The 18,617-nt window shown below is 35.7% G+C and overlaps 1 protein-coding gene across 7 annotated transcripts in view; it reads right to left on the bottom strand.

The window, feature by feature from the left end:
• Nucleotides 1–18,617, bottom strand: part of ZEB1 (zinc finger E-box binding homeobox 1) — a 198,413-nt gene that overhangs the window by 93,271 nt on the left and 86,525 nt on the right. Inside the window, exon 4 of one of the 7 annotated variants that reach the window (XR_006204625.1) lies at nt 1,286–1,302. The exons of the other annotated variants lie outside the window; for them this stretch is intronic. The gene's annotated coding sequence lies outside the window, so the exon portion shown is untranslated. Of the gene's footprint in view, nt 1–1,285; nt 1,303–18,617 lie in introns of those variants that run through there. 7 annotated transcript variants of the gene reach the window in all.

Genomic DNA, 18,617 nt, shown 5'->3' with positions numbered 1-18,617 from the left:
CTCAACAGATGGGAAGATGTTCAATTCTAGAAAAATATGCCCTTAAGTACCATCAAAATACAAGCTGCTTCACAATTTTTCATACTTGGGGAAAAAATAAAACAAGGGAAAAATAAAGTGAAAAAGTAAGTTTCAAACCAGATAGTTTAAAAAACTTTACAAATGGGTACAATTTACAGAATCCAAAATTTGTGGGAGACTCATGCTATAGATCACAACTGAAGAAAATGGGTCAAGTAAAGAGCTTTTAGTGGAGGAAGTTTGTTATGCTAAGAGATGGGGCTTATTTTGAATTTTTTTTTAGATTAAAGATTTCTCAGACTTATTGTGACATATATACAGAGTAATTTTTATTGTTAATTCCCTAACCATTGTTTTCCATGAAGCTTAACTTTCTCTGCTTCAGTTTTGCCAACCTCATTCTTTTTAGAAACCTAACCTCCTGGCTGGTAAGGGACAAATGACTTACAATACTAAAATGGATTTTAGTAATAAATCTTTAGTGTATTTTAGAATGTGCACTGATAAATAACAAAGCACTCTGAATCTATGATAACAGCGAAAATTCATTAGGTTAATTATTGGTTTACTCAAAATTTTTAAATACTTTCCTACGTTTGTTTTTATTTTTAAATATTTTTAATGTCTAATCCAAATCCAATTAAATCAAATTCATGTTTTTCTGGTCTTGGCATTTAGAATTAATAAAGGTTTGCTGAAATACTCAGTATACAACTTTTTTTTGGATATAGTGTGCTATTCCAAATATCTTCAGATATATTGACATTCTTCCCAAAGTAACAACTGATGAATATCAACCTACTAAACATTTTCAAATTTTCTGTAAGAAACGGTTTTTTTCATTAAAAAATAAAATCTTGATTGCATTTATCTTATAGGAAAGCTTCAGATAGTAGGCCAGTGCTGTGCTTAGGGACCAATCCTCTGTCTATATTGGATTGTTTTGATATAACCCATACTCAGGTTATAATTATTAAGCATAAAATGTTGGTTCATTAAGTTGAAGAAAATATAAAACATAAAATAAATCAATAAAATACTATGACTTGGTAACCACTTTAAAGATAAAAACCTATGGAATACATTATACCAATAACCCACATGTCAAAAGAGAAATTCCCACCTTAGAAATATAAAGTACATCTGAGCAGCATAAATGTTCTAACACTAGTTTAGCAAACCAGGAGCTGTCAAGTTCCAATAACCTATTATTCACACCTCTTTAATCACTGCCACAGAGTCGATTATAAATAGCCTCATACATTTTTGAATAAGGTCATTCTGAAATGAAACAAAGAAGGTAGTAAATATTCTTGTACATAAGGAATTCAAATCCTAATGCACAACACAACTGTGTATTTCTCAAATGTTCAATATACAGAAAGCTAACAAAGTCTTTTATTAACTATGTCAGGTATGCACTCTATGAGGATTCAGTGGAATAACTAAATTGCAGCACCATTTAAACACAGCAGCCTAAAAAGAAAAAAAACTCTCCCCAATAAATCTCATTTATTATGAGGCATTACTTATGGTATAATAAAAATAAAATATAATAATTGATTTGTTGATCTACCTAAAACAATGCTATGCGAAGTCATGATGCAAAGACCATTCTACAAGGAAAATGTATAGTATCAGTGATGATGTCACTGGCTATTAATTACTCCATATAGCTGATAATCTGAATGTATTTCTTCAATATGAATTTATATAAACATGTTAGAGAAGAAGTTGTAGAATGGTTTAACAGAGTGGCAGAATATCTTTTAGAAAAAAAATTAATTAAATTAAAATTGAGAATAAGGGGATAAAGTACCACTTAGGAGGCAAGGATCTAAAAGAATGAGCTAAAACCAACTAATCAAAATAAAACGAAGACAACACAACAAACATTAACAACAAAAACACTGTGGTTTTGTATAACATGTCCTTTATAATAACTGATCATTACAGAATCTCTAAGAAAAATCTAAATTATTGACGTGATTCCAGAGTGGTATGCTACCATTATGGCACCTTCAAAAATGATCTGTTGAAATGAGAATGGCACACTACCCAAATTCCTCATTTAAGAACTAACAGAATCAAAAGACTGGGTCTGAAGAACATTTGACACCAAGTAACTACAATCAGATTTTAATTGACTATTTTAAGATTTCCTGTTAAGTTTTCAGACTAAAAATCCTAAGGTTTCTGGATGAACAGACTTTCTACATAACCAAGTTTCCCCCATTTTTTCATTTCTTCCTACAAGTATGCCTATTTTTAGATAACAAAAGATAAAACATTACATTTTGGGAAGAGATAAATGAGAATTCTGTGACTACTTAGTTTCTTAAACACTGACCTTTATGTGTTCACATGATATAGTAACAGAACCTTGTGGGAGTATGCCTACTGCATAAACCTTTGTTATCAAAATAACTTGAAAACAAAAGAAGATTGGAAAATCATGCATAATATTAACATGTTTTACTATATATATATATATATATATATATATATATATATATATATTTTTTTTTTTTTTTTTTTTTTTTTTTTTAAAGACAGCGAGCAAGCATGTGTGCACTTGTGTGTGGGAGGGGCATGGAGGGAGGGAGAAAATCTCAACCAGGCTCCATACCCAGTGTGGAGCCCAATGTGGGGCTTGATCTCATGACATTGACATTATGACCTCAGCCGAAATCAAGAGGTGAATGCTTGACTCAGCCACCCAGGCGCCCATGTTCTACAATCTCTTACAAACTCACATGCGTGTCCCAATATTTACTGAATCATTTATTACCTTTGCCTGGTTGTTTGAGAGCTGTAGCTTAAAAACATTATTTCTTGCACAATAAAAAGTTAGTCACCTTGTGAGCATTGTTTTCTATCCACAAAAGATTCTTTTTTAAACAAAAGCTGTTAATTATAGTCAGTTAGATACCTTCTGACAAGGTACGTACCAACAGAAAATGAAGCCCACAGAGAAAACCATGAAACTAATTTCTGCCCATATTCCAGAAGAAGAGCTACATAAAGGTTTCGGAAATCAATGAAGCATTGTTATCCATATCACACTCTCTTAATTCTATACTCCTAGAGTCCTACAGAATTAATTTTAATATTAAAAAACATTTCTAATATGGAGATTATGTTCTTCCAAGGCCACATTTCTGATGATGCTATTGTACCATCTTTTTTTGACTTATATAGGTTTATACACAAGTGTTATTATCTGTATATTCATACTTAACATTTTCAGGTTGTTATTAACACATTTGAATAGTCCATCAACACAAGAGGCAACAATAAGGTGAAGTTTTGTTAAACCCAACTCAAAAATAAATGTAATTCTAAGACTAAGACTGAATGTTGGTGTTTCTATTTTCAAAATTTATTTAAATTCAAGTTAATTAACATACAGTGTAGTTTTGGCTTCAGGAGTAGAATCCAGTGATTGATTCATCTCTTACATATGACACCCAGTGCGCATCCCAAAAAGTGCCCTCCTTAATTCCCATCATCTATTTAACCCATCCCCCCACCCACCTCCTCTCCAGCAACCTTCGGTTTGCTCTCTGTATTTATACTGTGCCATTGTTAATGCTGCTTTCAACAAATATACAAGGATCTTCAGTGGAGATGAGAATCTGAAGATACTATCTCTGACTCAGCTCTCTGTTAAGTATGAATATAAAATTAGTCTCCTTCCTAGTCCAAATATTATATTTAAAATTATTCAGTATCTACAACCTTAAGAATGTGTTGTACATTTCAAAATATGGGATTTCTGAAGGTCTTCTTTGGCCTAATCCCCAAACCTAAGGATGCTGGGATGATAGCTCCTATTCTTTTTCAGAGGCTCAGAAGTCCACTCAAATGTGAACATGTTAATAAGATCCTTGGCTATTTGCTACACCCTATGCCAAGCACTTCCTTTTCCTTTTTTTTTTTTTTTTTTTTTAAGCACTTCGTTTTCCTATACTTCTGGAGTGACTTACAGGGCTTCACGACAAAAAGACTTTGTCCCAGCCATAATATATTTTTGGAAGTCTGGTCTTATGACTTTAAAACATGATGATGGTGGGGGGGAGGGGAGGCAGGGGCAGGGGAAGCTTGGGAAGGCAGAGAATTCTAGGCCAAAGTAGCTTCAGAAGGAATGGCCACTACTTTCATTATATATCCATGGAGTGAAGTAAAAATATGTGTATCAGGGTCAGTGTATGTATCTGAGGGAATCAGATCTGGTCACTTGAAGTCAAGTGAGTGAAAATATTATGATTTGGGTTAGTGCAATGATTTATTCATTATTTATTTAAAATATGTATAGAGCATTTGTCATGTCAGGGACTGTAGTTAAGAAAATGAATATATCAATTTCCATGCACAAGGACCTCACTAGTAGGGTGGACAAACACGTAAATAAGTTGTAATACATCTTGATATATGTAACTGACACAAATCTGGTAGAGAACAGAGAAAAGAACATTCTCAAGGATGGGCACTAGGGAGCAGGTTTCTAGAAATAAAAATGCTTTAGTAGGGAAATAATGTCTAACCTTTTTTTTTCTAAGCTGGTTTTTAACAATAAACCAATCAGATAAGAATAGAGACTAAGGTAATTTCAGAAAGAGGAAAGGGACTGCTTCTTCCAAGTAAATTCCACCAAGCTATTCCTAAATTAAGAAGACTATAGAAGACTGAAGGTCTTAACTGAGTTGTATGCAAGATACTCAATTTTGCTAGAGGACAGAGGTGAAATTCGGTTGCAATTGCTACACTTAAACTATAAGAATGTATGAACGTATCTTTTTATTAAAATTTTTTTTCCGTGGTGCCTGGATGGTTCAGTCAGTAGACCATGTAACTCTTGATCTCGGGGTTGTGAGTTTCGGCCCTATACGGGAGTTGAGTTTATGAAAAAAAAAAAATTTAAACCCATCCCCATGACCCACTTCCCTTCTGGCAATCACTAGTGTGTTCTCCATATTTACGAGTTGGGTTTTTTGTTTCTTTTTTCTTTGATCACTTGTGTTGTTTCTCAAACTGCACATATGAATAAAATCATACGGTATTTGTCTTTCTCTGACTGACTCACTGCACTTGGCATTATACCCTCCAGGTCCATCTGTATTGTTGCAAATGGTTAAGATTTCATGATTTTTTTATGGCTCAGTAATAGTGCCTTGTATACATATACCACGTCTACTTTATCTATTAATCAATGGACATTTGGGTTCCTTCCATATTTTGGCTACTGTAAATAATGTTGCAATAAATATAGGGGTAAATATATCTTTTTGGAATTAGAGTTTTTGTTTTGGTAAATACACAGTAGTGGAATTATTGGATTATATGGTAATTCCATTTTTAATTCTTGAGGAACCTCCATATAGTTTTCCACAGTGGCTGAACCAATTTGCATTTCTATCAGCAGTGTACGAGGATTCCTTTTTCTCCACATCCTCAGCAACATTTGGCTATTTCTTGTGTTTTTGATTTCAGCCATTCTGAGAGGTGTAAAGTCATATATCATTGTGGTTTGAATTTGCAATTTCCTGATGATTAGTGATGTTGAACATCTTTTCATGTGTCTGTTGGCCATCTGTATAGCTTCTTTGGAAAAAACATCTGTTCAGGTCCTCTGTCCATTTTTAAGTGGGTTATTTGTTTCTTGGTGTTAAGTTGTGTAAGTTCTTTACATTAATTTTGAATAGTAACTCCTTATTGAATATATTATCTGCAAATATCTTCTCCTGTTCAGTAGGTTGCCTCTTTGTTTTGCTGGTGGTTTTCTTCACTATGGAAAAGCTTTTTATTTTGGTATAGTCCTAGTAGTTTATTTTTTATTTTTTCATAATTTTTTGAAGTTTATTTATTTGAGAGAGACAAAGACTGCATGAGTGCGGGGCAGAGAAGAGGGATGGAAAAAGTATCTCAAGCAAGTTCTGTGCTGACAGCGCAGAGCCTGACGTGGGGCTCAAACTCATGAAATAGATCGTGAACTGAGCCGAAACCAAGAGTCACATGCTTAACTGACTGAGCCACCCAGGTGCCCCTAGTCTTAATAGTTTAATTTTGCTGTTGTTTCCCTTACCAGAGGAGACATATCTAGAAAAATGTTTCTGTGGCTAACGTCAAAGGATGTATTTGCTTTTAGCAATATACTTTGAAATAACTGATAGGTTAATAACACGCTATTGCCCAACTCATTCATATTTAGTCCCTCTCAATGAATGTCATAACATACCCACATTCTTCTAAGGTACCCTGGCATAACAAGACAGTACTCCCCAATGCTACTGGAGCTACACCTTCTAGAATCAGCTGACACAACTGCCTATCTCCTGATATGGTGAAGTTTTCCCAACCATCTTCAGGGTTTTTTTCACCAACCATGAATAACTTGAGTAGATGGCACTGATACCAATCATGTTCCCTTAAACTAGGAACTTCCCCTTTCTCCCCAAATGGATGCCAGAATGATGGCAGAATAACAGATCGCTTTTATTTTATTCGTTACATGATTAATCTGTTCTTCTGCCACTGACCGGAGAAAAAAATAATCTGCTCTTAGATTTATTCTTAGTAGGAATCTGGCCCTCAGCCAGTGGGAAACAATAGATAATAGGGTCAAGAAACATATTGGATGGTTAATGGGATGTTCTGGGGAACCTCAACATTTATGAAATGGAGACAGAGAGGAAAAGAAACCATCAAAGACATGGAGAGCCTAAGAAGAGCATGTCTTGCTGGAAGCCAAGAGATGTAGGAGATTTTAAAAAGAGGCAATGAGACAGGCAGAATAATGCCCTCCTCTTGGGTATGCGTGAGGACCCGTGAATATGATGGGCTACCACTCCCATTATAATGTTAGGTTATATGACAAATGTGAAGGGACTTTGCAGCTGTACTGCCAGTCTCTAATCAGTTGACTCTGTGTTTGTCAAGAAAGATTTCCTGAGTGGGCTTGGCTTAATCAGCCAAAAACTAAAACAACCCTAAGGCCTCCCTGAGCTCAGAGACTCCAAGTAGCAGAGGTTCTCTCTTTTCTGCTGTTCTTGAAGAAGCAAAGAGCCATGTTGTGAACTGCCTGTAGAGAGGGGCAGCCTTCCTACAAGCATAAGGAAATGAATTCTGTCAGTAAACTAAATGAGCTTAGAAGAGGAGACTGAGCCACATATGACAACGCAGTCTGCCTGATGCTTTGATTGCAGCATTGAGTGGAGCTATGCTGGTCCACAGCTAGTCCAAGCTATGCCTGGACTCCTGATCCACAGAAAATGTGAGATAATAAATATGTGTCATTTAAACCACTAGATTTGTGGTGATCTGTTATGCAGCAATAGAAGAGTAATCCATTAAGCAAGGTCCCAGCTTTTGTAAGACTAAAGGAGAACTGGGATTCAATCTTTAGGTTGTCAGGTCCCTGACGTATGTGTTAGGATTTATGAGGGGCTGAATTTGCAGCAAAGATAAAGTAGAAACCTAGTTGTATAAATTAGAAGCAAGAGGGGGTAAGGAGAAGATGTAGTTTAATTGATGAAAGGGTCACATGGTTCATCTAGGACATTCCTGGTCTTGAGGTTGAGATAAATGGACAAATTCCATGCCACAGGATTAGGTCAATATATTGCTTGCTTTGCTTAGATCTGATTAACCAGACTAGAAGCCACTTGATGGCAGATATCATATCATGCCTATCTTATTCATTGATTCTATGTCCTCAGCCCCTCAGCTAATATCTAGCGTATTCTAAGCACTCGATATTTGTTGAATACATGAATTTCACATTCGTCAATGTGAAAAAGTAATTTAAAAATATGAAATTTTTGAGGAAACATTAGCACAAATGGGCACTACTCTGTGATTTCTTGAAAATATTCAATTTAACTCTGTTAAAGTATGGATGATTTGAGATGTCATAACAGAGGCAGTGATATAGTTGTCCTCCAGCGAATACACAAATATCTACTGATAGCCTGTGTGCCAGACTCTAGAATAAGACTCCTGTAATAGTTTCTTAACTGATGTCTCTGTATCCATTCTAGCTCTTCTTAGCCCATTTCTCCACATCAGCCAGAGTAATATTCTTAAGACAAATCATCTAATTTCATTACCCGTTGAAAATCTTTTGATGGTTTCTCATTAGACTGAGGATAAAAGTCAAAGTCCTTAACTTGTCTTTCCATAATCTGGCCTCTGCCTCCCTCTCCAGCTTTACCCCTTGTCACTCACCTTACCACCTCAGAGAATTCATGCATTTTATAACCCCAGCCTAGAACATTCTGTCTTTGCCTACTTCCTCAGATTCCAGCTTAAATCTCTATTTAAATATAACTTTTTCAATGATCTCCCAATATAAATCACCCCTTCTACACAGCATTTATTATATCGGGTGTAATTACATTGTAGCATTACTTAAGATCCATCTCCTCCATTATACGAAAGCACCATGAGGTCAGGAGTTGTGTCTGTTTTGCTCAAAGAAATATCACTAGTACTAAGAATACTTCATACATATTTGTCAAATAAATAAAAGTAAAGGCCTAGGAGACCACCAACTATGAATTATGAAAGCTGCTGCTACCATCAGTTAGAACTACGGAGCCCTACCTAGTAATAATGTCACTCTAGAATACAAGCCCTAACCTCAGTGGAGTATACAGGCAAGCAGCCATGACAACTATCATCCCTACGACTCCATTTCCTCACCATAAAAAACAACAAAGTAAACATTAAACAGTACCAGAATTAAAAGCAAAGTGCTTCTCCTTTTATTATTTTTTAATACTGACCAACTGTGTAGAATTTTAAAATCCTTAAGAATTCCACTGCTAGGAAAACAAAAGTTTTAAAATCACTGATTTAAGGAATCCAAACGCTTTTTATAAAGAGTATTTTTAGAGAGAAAGTATAGAATAACATTAAAAAAATCTGACTAATAAAAGCATGCAAACTAAAGAACCTAATTGGGCTCAACACAACTCTGAAAATTAAATAGATCATGTCATTTTTCATTTGCTTTTAAAACCTTTCAGCGATTTCCCCACTGCTCTCATAAGAATCCCACTTCTTCACACTGTCTTAAAACCCTTCACAACCTGACTCCTGCCTACATATGCAGCTCATCAGTGACCATTTCCCCTTCACCAACTCCTCCAACCAAATCTACACTCTGGCCTTCGAGAACTACTCCCCCCAACTGCCTTGCTCTCTTTTCACCACTGGGCCTTGGTTTATATTCCCATTCCAGGAATACGCTTTATCCTTGTCTCCTTCAGGAGGACTTCTACTTACCCAACTTAGCTATTCCTTCATCTCAGAGGGGGCTCCAGAATTTCTATATGGGAAGATTTAGTGGAGGCACTCTGGAGGGGAAGAAAACTGGAGATTTGCCTTACAACTATATTTGCATAACAAAAACACATTACTACTTGGGTGACAAATTTCATCTGGTGTAGTTTGGGGGACTTAAATTTCCTAATTCCCTCCTCGGTACTGACACTGGAAAAGTTTGCTCGACACTCTCCAAACTGAAAAGGTACAACATGCAACTGTGTATTTACTTCTATTAGAGAATTTACACTAGATTAGGGATGTCTGTCTACTTGTCTGTCTCTTAAGAGCACAGACTGTCTTTCCATGGTGATAGTCCTAAAGTCCTATCTCCTGGCATATAGTAGATTTTCAATAAATATTTTCTGACAGAATGAATCAAGTATTTTAGGAAAATCTATTATGTACAAAGTATGTTACGTGTTCAGAGTGGGGAATAGAGATACTTACTGCCGATTAAAAATATAAAACATGTTAAAATATTTACAATACCTTCAAAAAAATAAGCAACAGCAAGCATAAAAGACAGTAAGAACTAGACATTTTTACTAACCAGCAGTCCTATACATCAACATTTCTAAGTGAAATGCCTACTATATCATCAATGAAGCATTAAATACATTGCACTGTATTTTCTTATAATGTGAATTTGACTGAATAAAGAGTGTTTAGCATTGTTAACTTATGAATGATACGATAAGCCACTAATTAACTAGAATACTCATATTCCTGATGATGTTTTCAAGATCCAGAATATAAGATGATCCACATTAGATGTCTAAAACAGCCTAAAACTCAAACCTGAGAAGGTACTTTGGGTTTTTTTCATTGTAAGGGAGGAGTATATCCTAAAGAGGAAAGATGCGATAGCAAAACAAGAAGTGGGATACCATGCTGAGAAGATAAATGTTACCATGAAGAAACTGTGTCGAAGAGCAAGAGTCAGTACGATTTGGAAAACTTTAAATTCTAGGTTGAGTTTACTTTTGATTTGGTAACCAGTCAGGGATTATTAAAACTCCTAACTGGAACTGGAAAACACAAAAGCATTGCTTGAATAAATTTGAGCAGGGCAAGACTGCGGCATGAATTCCAGCATGGAAGATACAGTAAACCAGGTGTAAAAAGATGAGAGCCAGAACTAGGGTAGCAGCTGCAGAATTGGACAAATAACGGTTTTGTAAATCTAACAGCCCAAATGTTTGCACTGGAACTGATTTCATTAATCAGAGTAATGCCACAAATATAAACTTTCAGGCTGTTATGATACAATCAAGAAAATGTTTGCTTCATAGATCATTTTATTTGGCAAATATGTACCCAAATTGTTGAGTCCTCAGATTAACTATAAAACACGCACTGGATTCATTCTTTCTATGTACTTCTGTATTTCTCTCTGGTGCCCTAAAAATAAGACTTAGGTCCACCTGTAATATCTCCTAGTTTACAAGGTCCTTCGAATCCTGAGTCAAGTAACATTATTTTAAAATTTACTTCAATATCTTAGAGGAAAAATGACTAAAGAGTTCACTGAGGATTCAAATTCAGTCTTTTCAATTTCTTGTTTTCCATTTTAATCAATCTGGTGCATTACCATCATGTAGATAGCTGTAAGCTTATGACAAGACTAGAAAAAACATATTACCACACCATCATATAAAAAGCTAAGAACTTAAAATTTCATTTCTTAAATAAAAAATATTTTCCCAATTTTTTTTTTATTTTTAACAGCTCTTCTGAGATATCCTTGACATATAAAATTATACATACTTATTTTTTTCAACTTGATGCTTTTATATATGTATACATTGTGAGAAGAGCACCATAATCAAGCTAATTAACATATCATCACCTCTATATAGTTACCATTTTGTACGTGGGAAGATTTAAGATATATCCTCTTTGCAAATTTCAGGTATACAATACAATAAAACTATCATCACCATTCTGTACATTACAACTCTGGAATGTATTTGTTTTGCATAACTAAAACTTTGTATCCTTTGACCAACATCACCCCATTTCCCTATTCCCCCAGCCCTTTGCAAATCATTCTACTCTCTACTTTTTTTAAAAAACTTTTTTGATGTTTATTTATTTTTGAGAGACAGCAAGCGAGCATGAGCAGGGGTAGGGCATGGGGGTGGGGCGTGGGGGTGGGGCGTGGGGGTGGGGCGTGGGGGGTGGGGCAGAGAGAGAGGGAGACACAGAATCCCAAGCAGGCTCCAGGCTCTGAGCTGTCAGCACAGAGCCCAATGCAGGGCTCAAACCCACAAACTGTGAGATAATGACCTGAGCCAAAGTCAGACGCTTAACTGACTGAGCCACCCAGGCACCCCCTCTCTACTTCTGTTAAGTTTGCCTATTTTAGATTCCTCACAGAAGTGAAATCATGCAGTATTTCTCTTTCTGTGTCCTGCTTATTTCACTTAGCATAATATCCTCCAGCTCCATCCATACTGTTTCAAGTAGCAATATCTCCTTATTTTTATGCTTGAATATTCCACTGTGTTTCTGTGTGTGTGTGCGCGCGTGTATGTGTTTCCTTCATCCATTCGGGCATTGAAGGACATTTAGGTTGTTTCCATATCTTGACCACTGTGAATAATGCTGCACCAAACTTGGGGGTGCATGAGATCTCTTTGAGATCCTGATTCTATTTCTTTTGTTACATACTCAGAAGTGGGATTACTAGATCATAGAGTAGTTCTATTTTTAATTTTTTGAGCAATCTCCATACTATATTTCATAGTGGGTATACTAAATTACATTCCCAACCAACATTGTACAAGGATTCTCTTTTCTTCACATCCTTGCCAATACTTGTTATTTCTCATCTTTTTGATATTAGTCATTGTGACAGGTGTGATGTGAAATTACTTGGTTTTGATTTGCATTTCCCTGATGATTAGAGATGATGAACACCTTTTTGTATACTTTTTAGCCATTTGAATTTGAGAAGTGCCTATTAGGTTCTTTGGACCATTTCAAAGTGGGTTATTTGTATTTTGCTATTAAGTTGTATGAATTCCTTACGTATTTTAGATATTAACCTCTTATTGGATAGGTAGTTTGTGACCATTTTTCCCATTTGTAGGATGCCTTTTCACTCTGTTGATTATTTCCCTTTGCTGTGCAGAAGCTTTTTAGTTTGATGTAATTCCATTTATCTATTTTTTTTTTTTGCTTTTGTTGCCTATGCTTTTGCTGTCATTTCCAGAAAATTATTGCTAAAATCAATGTAAAGAAGTATTTCCCCTATGTTCTCTTCTGAAACCTTGTGATAGCATATGCTTAAGTTTTAATCCATTTTGAGTTGATTTTTGTGGATGATGTAAGATAGGGACCAATTTAATTCTTTTGCAGGGGGATATCCAGTTTTGCCAACACCCATTTGTTGAAGAGATTGTCATTTCCCATTGTGTGTTACAGGGACCCTTGTCAAAGACAAGTTGACTATAACTGCACAGGCTTCTTTCTTTCTCCATTCCATTGGTCTGTATATCTGTTTTAATGCCAGTACTGATTACTATAACTTTGTAATGTCATTTGAAATCAGGAATTGTGATGACACTAGCTTTGTTTTCCTTGCTCAAGATTCATTTGAATATTTGGGGTCATGGTTCCATTCAAATTTTAGGATTGTTTTTTGTTTCCATAAAAAATGTCTTTGGTATTTTGATAGGATTGAATTTGTTGACCAACTTGGGTAGCATGAACGTTAACAATATTAATTTTTCCAATCCATGAATGTAGGATGTATTTCCATTTGTTGTTGTCTTTTAATTTCCTTCATCAATGCTTTATAATTTTCAATGTACAAGTCTTTGTCTCTTTGGTTAATTACTAAGTATGTTATTCTTTGCCCAGCTTATGTGGATGGGATTGTTTTCATAATTTCTTTTTCAGGTAATTCCTTGTTAGTGTATAGAAATGCAATTGACTTTTGTATGTTGATTTTACATCCTGAAACTTAGCTAAATTAGTAGTTCTAGTGGCTTTCTTTGTGTGTGTGTGTGTGTGTGTGTGTGTGTGTGTGTGTGTGGTCTTTAGTGTTTTCTAAATCATTTCATCTGCAAAGAGAAATAATTTTACTTCTTCCCTTCTTGTTTGAATGCCTTTTATTTCTCTTCCTTGCTTGATTATGCTGGCTAGGTTTTTTTTTTTTTTTAATGTTTATTTATTTTTGAGAGACAGGTAGACACAGAGAGAGAGAGAGAGAGAGAGAGAGAGAGAGAGAGACACAGAGAGAGAGACAGACAGACAGACAGAATCCTAAGTAGGCTCCAGGATCTAAGCTGTCAACACACAGCCTGACGCGGGGCTCGAATTCACAAGCTGTGAGATCCTGACATGAGCCGAAGTACGACGCTTAACCGAATGAGCCACCAAGGCACCAGTAATTTTTTTCTAAAAAAAATTTTAATGTATGCGGTTAGGATTTTTTAAATTTCAGGTTTATTAAGATAAAATTGACATATACCGTTGTGGAAGTTTAAGGTACACAGCGTGCTGGATTTGATACACTTGTATACTGCAAAATGATTACCACAGCATCGTTAACATTTCTAGCAACTCACAAAATCACCATTTCTTTTTTGTGGGGGAGGGTATTTAAGATTTACTCTCATAGCAACTTTATATAATGCCGTATTGTTAACTATAGTCACCATGCTGTCTCTTAGCTCCCCAGAACTTAATCATATAACTGGAGGTTTGTACCTTCTGACCAATATCTGCCCATTTCCCCCATCCCTCAGCTCCTGCCAACCACTTTTCCACTGACTGTTTCTATGAGTTCTAATTTTTTAGATTCCATGTATAAGTGAAATCATACAGTATTTTTCTTCTTCTGACTCATTTCACTTGGCATAATGCTTTCAAGGTCCATCCATGTTATCACAAATGGCAGAATTTCCTTCTCTTTTATGGCTGAATAATATTCAACTGTGTGCACGTGTGTGTGTGTGCGCACGTGCATGCACACGCATATCACATCTTCTTTATTTATCCATTGATGGGTGCTCAGGTTGTTTCCATATTTTGGCTATTGTGAATAGTGCTGACCACGGGAGTATGATATCTCTTGAAAGTCCTTATTTTATTTCCTTTGGATATATACCCAGAAGTGGGATTGCTGGGCCATTAAATTGCCCTAATTCTAATTCTTTGAGGAACCTCCATAGTTTTCCATAGTGATTGTTCCAGTGTGCATTCCCATAGGATTTTTAACACTATGTTGCTGGTTGTGGTGAGAGAGGGCATCCTTACCTTCTTCTGAATCTTAGAGTAAAAAGCTTCCCAATTTTTTCTGATTATGATGTCAGATGTGTAGTTCTCATATGTGGTCTTTATTGTATTTAAGTATGTTCCTTTTGTGTCTATTTTGTTGAGACGTTTATAAAAAAGATATGAATGCTTTTTCTATATCTATTGAGATTATCATGTGGTTTTTCTGACTTCCATTCTATTAATGTAGGGTACTACACTGATTGATTTTCATAGGTTGAATCATCCTTGCATCCTAAGGGTAAATCCCACTTGGTTATGCTGTATGATCCTTTTAACAGGTTGCTACTAGTATTTTATTGAGGATTTTTGCATCTATGTTCATCAGAGATATTAAACTGCAGTTTTCTTTTCTTGTGTTGTCTTTGGCTTTGGAATAAGCGTAAAGTTACTCTCAAAATGAGTTTAAAAGTATTCCATCTACTTTAGTTTTTTGGAAGAGCTGAAGAAGGATTGATATTAGTTCATCTTTGAATGTCTGTTAGAATTCCCCCAATGAAGTCATCTGGTCCTGGGCCTTTCTTTGTGGAAAGGTTTTTTATTACTTATTTAACCTCTTTGTTATAGGTCTAGGCAGACTTTCCATTTCTTCTTGATTCAGTCTTCTTGATTAGTCTTTAGGAATTTATTGATTTATTCTAGGTTGTCATGTAATTGTCTTAATGGGCTCTTATGATCCTTTTTGTTTCTGTGTCATTTGCTGTAATGTCTCCTCTTTCACTTTTGAGTTTGAGTCTTCTCTCTCCTAAACGAAAGGTGTGTCAACTTTGTTTATCTTTTCAAAAAACCAATTCTTAGTTTTGTTGATTCTTTTTTCAGGAGAGAGTGAGCACGATTTGGGGAAAGGGGCAGAGAGAGAGACAGTCTTAAGCAGGCTCCAGCTCAGGGCAGAGCCCAAAGCAGACTCAATTCTAGGATCCTGGGATCATGACCTGAGCTGAAATCAAGTGTTGGATGTTCAACCTACTGAGTAACACAGGCGCCCCAGTTTTGCTGAAATTGTAGTGTTTTTCTATTCTCTATTTCTGCTCTAATATTTATTTCATTCCTTTGCTAATTTTGGGTGCAGTTTTTTCTTTAGTTCCTTGAGTTGTATGTAATGATAGGTTGTTTGGGATCTTTCTTCTTTTTTAATCGTGGGCATTTTTTGCTATAAACTTCCCTCTTAGTATTGCTTTTGTTGCATCCCAGGTTTTGTTAAATTGTATTTTCACTTTCTTTTTTTGTCTCAAGTTAGCTTTAAAATTCCCTTTATATTTTTTCTTTCACTCAATGGTTGTTCAAGAGTATGTTCAGTTTCTAATTGTGAATTTTTCTATTTTCTGTTATTGACTTCTAGATTCATTCCACTGTGTGTCTGAGAAGATATGATTTCATTTTTCTTTAATAAGATGTGTTTTGTACCTAACATGTGATCTATCCTGGAGAATGTTCCTTGAGCACTTGAGAAGAATGTATATTCTGCTACTATTTAGTGGAAAGTTTTGTGTATGTCTGTTAGATTCATTTGGGCTATAGTGTTGTTTTAGTCAATTGTTCCTTATTGATTTTCTGCCTGGATATTCTTTCATTATTGAAAGTGCAATACTGAAGTCCTCTACTATTATTCTATTGCTATCAATTTTTCCCTTCAGATCTGTCAATATCTGTTTTTATATATTTAGGAGTTCTGATGTTGGATGTGTATCTATCTGCTATACCTTCCCTTTATCATTATATAATGACCTTCTTTGCCTCTAGTGAAAATTTCTGACTTATAGTCTGTTTTGTCTGATATACATATTGCCAACTCTGGTGTGTTTTAGGTTACTGTTTACATAGAATATCCTTTTCTGTCCCTTTACTTTCAGCCTATGTGTTTTTATACCTAAAGTGAGTATCTTGTAGTCAGCTTATCACTAGATTTAGTTTTTAAATTTTTCTTTCTTTTAAAAAAATTCAGTCACTCTCTTTTCATTGGGGAATTTAATTCATTTATACTTCAAATAATTATTGATAAAGACTTGACTATCTCCATTTTGTTAACATTTTTCTGTTTTTCAGTTACTTTTATTCCCTTCCTTCTGTCGTCTTTTACAATTTTTTTTGTAGTGATTTGGTTTGATTCCTTTCTCTTTTACCCACCTACCATAAGTTTTTCCTTTGTGGTTACCATGAGGTTCACATAAAGCTTCTTTTATTTATGACTATTTTAATTTGATAACAATTTAAGTTCAACTGCATACAAAAACTTTATTTTACCCCTCACAAACTATGTGTTCTTGAAGTCAGAGTTTACTTATTTTAATACTGTGAATCTGTTACTCAACTTTTGTCATTACAGTTATTCTTAATACTTTTAATTTTATATTAGTTACAGATAATTTGCACACCATCATTGGAGTGTTATGTTATTCTGCATTTGCCTATATATTTACCTTTCCTAGTGAAACTTATACTTTAATACATTTTAATATTGCTGATTAGCATGTTCCAATTCCCCCTGAAGAACTCCCTTAAGGATTTCTTGCAAAGTAGGCCCACGGGTGATAAACTGTCTTCAGTTTTTATTTGTATGGAAAAGACTTTATTTTCTCTTTACTTTAAAACTTTGCTGGGTACAACACCCTTGATTGGAAGTTTTGTCTTTTAGTACTTTGAATTATAACATCCCACTCTTTCCTGGCCTGTAAGGTTTTTATTAAGAAATTCACTGAGGGGCACCTGGGTGGCTCAGGTGGCTAAGCATCTGACCCTGGCTTAGGTCATGATCTCGCGGTTCAGGGGTTTAAGCCCTGTGTCGAGCTCTGTGCTGACAGCTCAGAGCCTGGAGCCTGCTTCAGATTCTGTGTCTCCCTCTCTCTCTGCCCCGCCCCCAGTCACACTCTTGTCTCTCTCAAAAATAAACATTAAAAAAAATAATAAAAAAAAGAAATCCACTGACAGTCATATGGGGGCTCCCTTGTATTTGATGGGTCACTTTTTCTTGCTCCTCTCAAAAGTCTCCCTTTGTCTTTGACTTTTGAGTTTAAGTCTAGTGTTTCTTGGTGTAGACCTCTTTATGTTCAGTCTATTTGGGGTCCTATGGGCTCTATGAGTCTGGATATCTATTTCCCTCCCCAGATTTGGAAAGTTCTGTCATTATTTCTTCAAATAAGCTCTTCACCTTTCTCTGTCTCTTCTCCTTCCAAGTCTCCCATAATATGTATACTGATTCATTTAATAGTGTTTGATAAATTCTGTAGGCTTTTTTTCATTCTTTTTCATTCTTTCTTTTCCTCTGACTAGACAATTCAAAATTACCTGTCTTTATATTCATTCTTTCTTCTGCTTGATCAAGTCTGTTGCTGAAACTCTACATTGTATTTCCAGTCCTGGCATTGCATGTTTGAGCTCCAGAATTTCTTTTTTTAATACTTACCTTGTCGAACTTCTCTTTTTGTTTTTGTATTATTTGCCTGATTTCAGTAAATTGTTTACTTATCTGTTTTCACTTGTGGCTTGCAGAACATCTTTAGAACAGTTATTTTGAATTCTTTCTTAGGCAATTTATGGATTTCCATTTATTTGGGGGTAGGTTATTGGAAGTTTACTGTGTTTGTTTGCTGGTGCCATGGTTTCCTGATTTTTGGTGTTCTCTGTTTCCTTGCACTGATGTCTGTGCATGTGAACAAGTAGTCATGTCTTCCAGATTTTAGAAGATGGCTTCCGTAAGGAATGACCTTCACCTGTAGGGTGGAGCTGAGGGGAGGTGCGTGGGTGCCATTTAAAGGGTGTGTGTAAGTACACTGATGCACCAGGTCTTGTTATTCATGGAGCACCAAGTGCAGGAGTGGACAGCAGCTCCAGGTGTCAGGAGGGACCCAGTGGCATAGCAACTAGGGTCCGTGACATCATTCTCTGCATGGTCCTGGGTAGCAACAACTGAGGGGTTTAGCAGTGGCTGAGAGGGCTGGTGGGGTCCTCGGCAATGCCTCCAGGTCCAAGGGTGAGTGTCCTTA

The sequence above is a fragment of the Panthera leo genome, chromosome B4, assembly GCF_018350215.1.
Source record: "Panthera leo isolate Ple1 chromosome B4, P.leo_Ple1_pat1.1, whole genome shotgun sequence".
Lineage (NCBI taxonomy): Eukaryota > Metazoa > Chordata > Mammalia > Carnivora > Felidae > Panthera > Panthera leo.
The sequence above is the reverse complement of the archived record's forward strand: the minus strand, read 5'-3'. Positions and strand labels throughout refer to the sequence as shown.